Source organism: Dendronephthya gigantea, unplaced genomic scaffold, assembly GCF_004324835.1.
Source record: "Dendronephthya gigantea isolate DGI-Jeju-01 unplaced genomic scaffold, DenGig_1.0 000250F, whole genome shotgun sequence".
Classification (NCBI taxonomy): Eukaryota; Metazoa; Cnidaria; class Anthozoa; order Malacalcyonacea; family Nephtheidae; genus Dendronephthya; species Dendronephthya gigantea.
In genome coordinates, this window is record NW_021163260.1 from 11,422 (window position 1) to 19,901 (window position 8,480).

Sequence of the window (8,480 nt, forward strand, 5' to 3'; positions counted from 1 at the left end):
AGTCTCCCCTCGTCATCCCTCTTCGTACACTCCACCTGAAATTTTGGATGGTAAAGAATGGCAACACCCGAGGACCGTGCGCTACCCGGGGAACTGACACATTTATACTGAGGGATGGATGAAGAAACACAATTATGTGAGTCTAACCAACCCTGGAATTCGGCATTAGAAGTCGCGTGCGTTTCTTGCAAACAGACAATGTCCGGACAAAAGCAAAAAAGCCATTGAAAGAAGACAAGGCGAGCATCCAAGGACCGCAGTCCCTGACAATTCAATGTTAAAACTTTAGTTCGTTGGTTCGACTTCATCGCTCAAGGTGGAAAAACGATTACCAGTTGACACTGAGTGCTGTGAAGATTTTCGGGTTGTAGGGAGTGGACTCGGACGCGTTGCAGAACGGCCGGCCAATGGGGATACTACTGGATCTTTGTTCAGACGCTTAGTTTTCCAACTCAAAACGATTGTCTGCCTTCTTGTGCTCTCATCTGAAGCAGATGTTCGGGCAGTTGATGGTAAAGAGGGTCTAGGGAACAAAATGGCTGGAGGAGTTCCTTTGACAAGATCCCAAACAAGGGCTTCGTCTTTGGGTAGATTACTTGTAGAGGTAGCAGAAGGGATTATCGAAAATAGGGGGGTCCTCAGCATCAACCACACTGGAAGAGGTCTTATTAGTGTTCTGGTCTTATGGCTCAGTTTCAACGATGACAGCCACCTTGTCGGGTTCTGGTGGGATGGGCGCACTGTCTACTGAGGGGATGGAGGAATCGATAGTATTCTGGGTGGGTTTGTCAGCTGGTATGCCTTCATCACCAGTCTCAATAACAGCGCCACCTTCTGGAGAGACAGAGTTTGATTCAGATTGAGCAGGAGCGGGTGGAGCCGGGTTACGAACAGGAGATTTATCATTCCTACCAGTATCCACAATTGTAGCATAAGTGGATTTCTCATCCGATAAAGAAACCCTTGCTCTTTTGCCACCACGCCGAATCTCTTCAGTCGGGACTACTACAGCAGGTGGCGGGATCTCATTGACTATGGACCTTTTCTTCTTTGAAGGGCATGCTTTTGCTTCATGACCTTGAGAGCAACATGCGAAACAGGAACGAGGTTGGTTCTTATAGAACACATTTATAGGGTTTCCCTGGACAAAAACACGACTGGGAATCTCCGACTTTAAGACAATCTCTAAGACCATCTTGGAAATTCCGCACCTCTTATATTGGATAACACGGGAACTCTTGACTTCCCCGTAACTCCAATGACACACTTGTCGACAATTTGACAGCCCTACGACTCTCGTAAATTGGCATGATACCAAGAGTTTGTGACTCGAAAGACACACACACGAAAAAATAAAAATGTTACCCCGTCTGGCGACGACTTGCCACCAGACGTTGTAGTCCACACAAGACAGTTCCCGGCAGATATGGACGAAGAAAACAAAAAACCACAAGGACACCTCGCTCTTCACAAAACCACGACAGGAGCCCAAAGACACCAGGGGCCGGTTGTTCGAAAGGCGTTTAGCTTAAACGGTGGATAAGCCAAAGTTTAAAAATACTCTCATACATCTTGTGAATGACTGAACCTACATCTAATGCATTTAATATATACTTCCATCGACAATTAAACAATTTACATCGAAAAATTTCAGCTCAGTTGTTCAATGAATAGATAATTTGGTTTTCCATTTTGAACTTATCCACCGTTTAAGCTAAACGCCTTTCGAACAACCGGCCCCAGAGCACCAGGACAACAAGAAAGACACCAAGAAGACTCCAAGACACCAGGAACACCAAAATACCAAACAATACAAAAAAACTGTACAAACCGCTTCTATAACTTCTGTCAAACTTTGAATTTCACACGAGATTGTTATATCCTTTAGCCAAAAGGCCGAGAAGCGATAATCCGTTTTCGCCGGGCCACCACGACTTTATTGCGCATTGGCAAGCCCGCTCGACCCGGTGGGTGCTGGTGTGCGAGCGAGCTGAATCAGTCGCCGGCACGAAGAAGCCAACCAATGTCACTGCAGCTCGTTATTTCGTGAACGGGCATGATGAGAGGCTAGCGGGCCGCCTACGCTTGCCGAGACATCCTCGCGGTCACGCTTTGCCATCATTACGTATTGTCGAGAGTTGGTGAACAACAATCGTGTAGCTGTTTTTTGCGGTTTTCGGTCATTTGCTTTCATCACAGTTCCGATAGATAGTTGGTTATTTATTTATCTGTACGTTGATGTGTTCCCTCGCAAGAGTTGTGGTGCATGGTGCCATGGAGTACTGCCGGCCGGCGCCATTTGCTGCTGCATAGGTGCTATATCCATGACGTTGTTATAGCGTGACGAACCTCTCGATGCTGCAGTAGCGGTAGTAGTATATGTATACATAGTACCGGCACGCTATCCGTCGATCAGTAGCAAGAGCTGATCAAAAGGTGTCGAATTTCAAACGATTTTCCAAGATTCGGTTACACTTAATAACTTGTGACAACAACAACCCGGCGGCAGCGTTGTTAAGAAATCAAGTTGTTATTAGCTTTCACACGCAGCACGCTTCTGAGGTGGCCGAAGAAGGGAGAAGGGGACAACGCGAACACAGGTCCCCACTACCAGAAATTATACGCTTGAGTTACCCACATTAGGGGTAATCGCAGGAGTCAACCCAGTCCAAGTGCAATGAAAGGGCCTCATCCTGAGAGGACCTCCTAGTTGATCAAGGTGCCTCTCGCGTCAGGTAAGTATGCTTTTGTGTCAGCACGGCAACCTTATAATTGTGGCGACAAAGCGTTTCGATCGCGGTTAACGTCAGTACAGTGAATAATATTCATGCAAGTACGAACATACGCCGTTTGTGATAACAAATGCGGTGGCGGTGTCCGGCTGTTCGTAACTGGTCCCGATCGAGGAGTCCGGCGGTGGTTCGTCTGAAATGGAAAGCGGCATGAGTTGATGTGAGGTTTACGGCTCAACCGAAACAGAATTTTAGCTAGAAAGAACATTGCCAATTAAGTTGTTGCATTGGATAATAATAATATAGGGTTGCATGGCTGAATATGATAGATAGCTACTAGATCGGATATTATAGATGATGGAATCATATACACGCGTGTTACTTACTTATATAATACCGAGTGAGTTTTCAGTGTTACTGAATTCCGCATATTTTTGTTTCGATTAAAATGATGATTCTTCCCCTCACGTTGAGGGGAAGAGGGCCGTACTCGGATGTAGTGCAATACCGAGACAACCCGTGGCCAGGGCGAAGCAAGCTTCAATCCCAGGGCCGAAGGCCAAAAATCAGTTTAATATATGAGTTAGGCATTGCCTAACATATCAGATATTAAGCTGATAAGAACAGATTCTTATTCAACTATGTTTAAAGTGATGGGACAGATTACTTTACCTAAGTGCTGTGGGGGTGAGGTGATCAATCTCATTTATAATATTTACCTAAAGTTTAATCTAAGGGCTGGAAGACAACAATATAACCTAACATGTGAACTGAAAATTTGGATCCATGCAAATTGAAATGTCGAAACAAGAGTGGGGCTCTCTCAAGTTCGAGTACCTAGTGATTCATGTGCCCGAATGGCTTAAGTGTGTGAATAACAAAAGGGGCGTTTAGAAACAAAAAAGGTTAAAGAAAGAGTCTGAATGAAACTTTGAAAGGTAAATGAGTGCCTAATGCACATGTAAAAGACTTTAGTAAATGGAGCATCACTCAGATGCATTTTGGTCCCAGCCAAAGTGGAGCCGGAAGATGTCGCAAAAGCCTTGAATTAAGTCGGAGCAACAGAGCTTCCTGAAGAGGGATCGGTATCTGCGAGTCATGCCGAGGCGTTGGAGGACCTCTTCATTTGGTGGGTCCCAAGTGCCCTGAGCACCAATGACGAAGGGTAGGATGTGACAAATTTTCCCGTCTTGCGTAAAGTGTTCTTTTAGGGATTGATACTTGTTCACTCTTGCAGTGGCAGCTTCGTCAAGGGCGTTAGGGCCGTTGTGTTGGTAACAGCCCGATCAGTTGTTGTTTCACCGAAGCGGATGGCATGGGTCAGGCGATCAACGATTTTGTTGTGGCAGGATCGGATGGAGACCATTTCTGGATGACAGTGACAGAGTATATGTGGCAGCGTTTCAGTTTCGTCATAGTTGTGACATGATGGGGAGGTTCCCGACCATCGAACTTTGACTGCATTCGTGGGGAGGAGGTTGAGTCGTGCTTTATAAACAAAGCGCCAGTCTTTACACCGCATATTAAGGCCAGTATGTGTCCAGGTTGAGCCGTTGGCGTATTGGTCTATGGCAAGCGATTGTGCAACTTTCCCTTGGTCTCGTAGGTCCATTAGCGTTTTGGCTGCTCGTTGCTGGACTAATCGATGGAGGAATTGGGATACCAATTTAGATTGGATCTTGGCTGAGTCGTCAGCAGAGATTGATATTGGATCGGAGTCAGAATAGTTGAAATGGACTTTGAGGTGGCGACAGGCATTGCAGCATCTGGTCCAGAAAGAGCTTGCGGCGTAGTTGAGGTTGGCGCAACAATTGCTGGTGGAACCGGACAGGAACTCTAATAGTAGGGCCTGAGTAGGATTGGAGGAGGTGGCACGGCTAACAACACTACGGAGTTCATTTCGGGCGCTCACTGCGATGGTGGGGTAGTCGTAAATAAGGATGAGGATAGGATTTGCACAGGCTGGACAATAGCTTGGACGTCGTCCTCTTTGGTGGGGTCCTAGAAAGCGAGTCCCCCGACATGTTTGGAGGCGAAGAAATAAGCTTGCGTGGATCGTTTTGGTAGGTCGCAGATGGTGCGTAGGGAGGATATTAGGACTGTGCGGAGAGTTTCCAGAGACTGCTTGGTGGGATTACCGGCGCGTAAGGCATAGGTGAGGCAAGGTTCAATGAAGGAACGAATAGCATTGAGCTTTTGCCACGGAGCCAGGAGGGAAGTGGTGATGGCATGGATGTCTTCGATTACTTGGGGGACAATGGAAGTTATGTCATCGATGCGGTGGATCATCCCGATGGGTACACCAAGGTATTGGTAGCTCACGTGGTGGGATAGTGCTGGGATAGGTCTATCTTGGACTATGAAGTTGTTGGACTCTAATCGTTGGGTTTGTCTCCGCTCATTGATGAAGGATAGTGATGCGCATTTGTTCCGTCGGAATTGTAAACCCAAGATGGTGGCAATGGTTGAGGCAGAGTCGAGTAGTTTCTGCAGGGTGGACTTATTCCGGGCAACCACAACTAGATCGTCGGCGTACGCGAGCACGGATATGGGTGTGTTGAAATGCTTCACAGTCCCGTGGTCTAGAGAGGCAGCTTTGGATTTGATCGAACGTAGGACCAGCTCAAGGCAAAGGTTGAAGATAGCGGACATTGGGCAGCCCTGTTTGACGCCTGCATTCAGGGGGATTTGCTCGGTATCGCCTTACTCAGTTCGGATGGTTGTGGTGGCATTTCCGTAGGAGTTCATGACCAGGTCAACGAACGCTTGGGGAACACCGAGGGGAAGAAGGGTGGTCTGGATGGTGGAATGTGGGACGCTGCCAAAGGCGTTGCGGAGGTCCAGCCAGGCCAAGAAGAGGGAGCATTTGTTTCTCCGAGCGTCGCCCGTCAGCGATTGTAGTAGGAAAGTGTGCTCATAACAACCTTCGGTGGGGCGGACACTTTTCTGTTCTTGGGACAGGATGTTATTGTTGATGGCCCAGGAGGTTAGGCGGCGGCCCATGACGGATGTGAAGAGTTTATAGATGCATGACATCAATGCGATCGGGCGGAAGTTGGAAACATCGCTAGGATCGTCTTTTTTGTAGATCAATACAGTGACTGCGTCTTTCCAGGGTTGGGGGACGTCTATCTCTTCTTGAGATGGCGGTATTCTACTCGGTCGTGGCCGGGTGACGTGTTGACCGCTGAGCGTAGTTTTTCTGCAATTTCTTGGTGGGTCATTTCATTATAGAGATCCTCATTATCGGAGTCGGATGCAGGGAAGGTTTCTTGTAAGGCTGCGTTGAGGGCAGTTACATCACAATTCTTGGAGGAGAATGTGTCGCGAAAGAAGGATTGGGCTTCTTCACGGGAACCAGTGTAGGTGGTGTTGTTAGAGGCGAGGATCTTTCGGGCAGCCCGTTTCTTCAAATGGCGGTACAGGCCTTGGATTTTGCGTGCTTCAGTGGGGTTGAAATTGGCGATACGATGACCTTGTGGTGGGCGCCTGGGGGCTTGATTTCTGGGAGGAGGATTATTGCGTTGGGGATGGCTTCGAGAGTTCATAGTAGAGGCTAGTGTTCGGCAGGATTCTGCAAACAGCTCACATGAGTCGAGAAGGTAACAGTCCAGTGGTCGTGGAACTGCTGTAATTCCTCGCCATGCTGGCTTTCTGGAGTATTCTGTGGAGAGCTGGGGTTCTCTAATGAGATTGGTGGTTGAGTTTTGTTGGTGGGAATTGGCTGGGCTAATGAGGTAGAGGCTGGTGGGGGTGATGATTGTGATGGGGTAAATAGTGTGGGTGAGGCATTATTGGGGGTCATCGGGTTATTGGTTGATGGAATGGCGGAGTAACTCGGGGAATCAGATAGTGGAAGGTTGGTGGGTCTGGGTGGAGTTGATTGGGAGTCGTCATCCATCTCATCAACATCTTCAAGGGTGGCACAGAGCCGGTCAATGGTGTTGCTCATGGTTTGAAGGTTGGTTGAAGGATGATGTTCAATCTCGGGGGGAGGTGGTGTTGGGGGTGCAGGGGATCTACTTCAAAGTCGGGAGGTGGGTTTTCGACAGTAATGGTGGACCAGTTGTCGGATTTCTTTCTCGGGGTTCGGGCAAATCGTTGATTGACTGTGGATGGGGATAGGTGGAGGGATGTCTGGTGAGGGTACCCTTTGGGCAGCTGTAGTTTTGGGTGGTGTGCATTCAGCAATTGTGGATGGTGATGATTAGCGAGGTGGTTTAAGGGGAACTGAAGTCTGCAGTATCTGCTGGATGAGTTTCCTGGCAGAGCTGGGGGTCTCACTAGGGATGGGTTTGTTATCGGTGTCTTTGGGAGGCTGAAGGACACTTGTGAGGACATCAACGACTTCGGGTGTACTGGCCGGTGGCGGAGCTTGCGTGAGGAGGTCAGGAGATGACTCGGGAGTAGCAGGGGCAACAAAATGTTTGTGATCCAGCGCTGAAGGTATTAAAAACTTGATTACAGACGGAGCACATGGTTGGTGTTTCTGAGTTATTGATGTGGTGGACACGACGAGCGTCTGTTTTGAATGTTGAGGAGTCGCGCTGGGGTTTCTGACAGATGGGACACGGGATGCCAGATGCTGGGAACGGAACCACGCATTCCATGCGGGCTTTAGGAGGGCAAGATATCTTGCCGGGAAGCTGGCGGCCGAGAGGAGAGATTATCAACTCCTCAGGACCTTCAGTGGACCTGGTTCAACTCGTAGAGTCTATGAACTGAGCAAAAGGTTCCCCAGAGTTGAAGATCCTTAAGCCCAGAACATATCCTCTTTGAGAAAAAGTCCAGGGAGCCACTTACCAGCGCGTAGGTCTTCTTCTTGCCAAAAACTTCTCAGAACTTGCTTCGGATTGTTCTTCTATACGTCTATTAAGCTGATAAGAACAGAGTTGTTTCTTATCAGTTAAAAACTTTAATGTCCAATTGGTCCGTGTGGTCCTAAGTTTTGGAAAAAAGTCATAATAAAAATAAAAATAAAAAGTGGAAAAGGGATATATAGGCTCATGGTGCGTCCTATTATCCGTGAGCTGGATGCATGTTGGAAAGACCGAATTTGGTTGCCGAAAAGGTTAATAAACACCATGTATATATATGCTCGCAGTCATAGACGTGTGGCCATATATACAAGGGAAAGGTAAAGGTGGTGAGTTAAACAAGTGGACAAAACACACGAAGATTGAGAAACTAACATGTGACAAGACATTACAGCTACTTTATAACATAAGACGATTTAGGGGAGAGCATCATCGCAGCAGAGGTGCTGGCGATAGATGTCTGTGGAGCCCTGGATAACGTCGGTGCAACAAAGTTTTCGAAAGAGATTTTTGTAGCGACGTGACATACCAAGGGCAGAGAGGACTTTCTCGTTACGAGGGTGCCAAGAGCCAAGTGCACCAACAGCAAAGCCAAGGATTTTGCAAGAGAGGCCTTGTGCCGTGAAAAACTCGCTGAGGTAATCGTATTTGAGTTCCTTTCGATCTATGGCATCATCAAGGGCTTCGGCACCATTGTCAAAAGGACAAAACACGTCAATGATTGTAGCTCGGGAATTCTCGGAGTCGGTGATCATTATGTCAGGTCGTAGGTTTGAACCAGAGTCAGCGACTGTTTTATCTGTGATGATACTGCCTGAGCGGACGGCATTGACGAGGCGGGAAACAATTTGGTAATGGCGCCGGGTGATAGCAGCCATGTTCTGAGTGCAGTGACATAGGTGGACTGGGTAGCGTTTTCATCTTCGTTACA

At 47.8% G+C, this 8,480-nt stretch overlaps 1 non-coding gene and 1 pseudogene across 1 annotated transcript; both read right to left on the reverse strand.

Moving 5' to 3' along the window:
- Nucleotides 1-2,579: 2,579 nt before the first annotated feature.
- LOC114540840 lies at nt 2,580-2,743 on the reverse strand. The gene has a single exon (XR_003689123.1). It is a non-coding gene; the product is annotated as a U1 spliceosomal RNA (small nuclear RNA).
- A 463-nt stretch (nt 2,744-3,206) lies between these two features.
- On the reverse strand, nt 3,207-3,387 carry LOC114540859 (annotated as a pseudogene).
- Nucleotides 3,388-8,480: the final 5,093 nt, after the last annotated feature.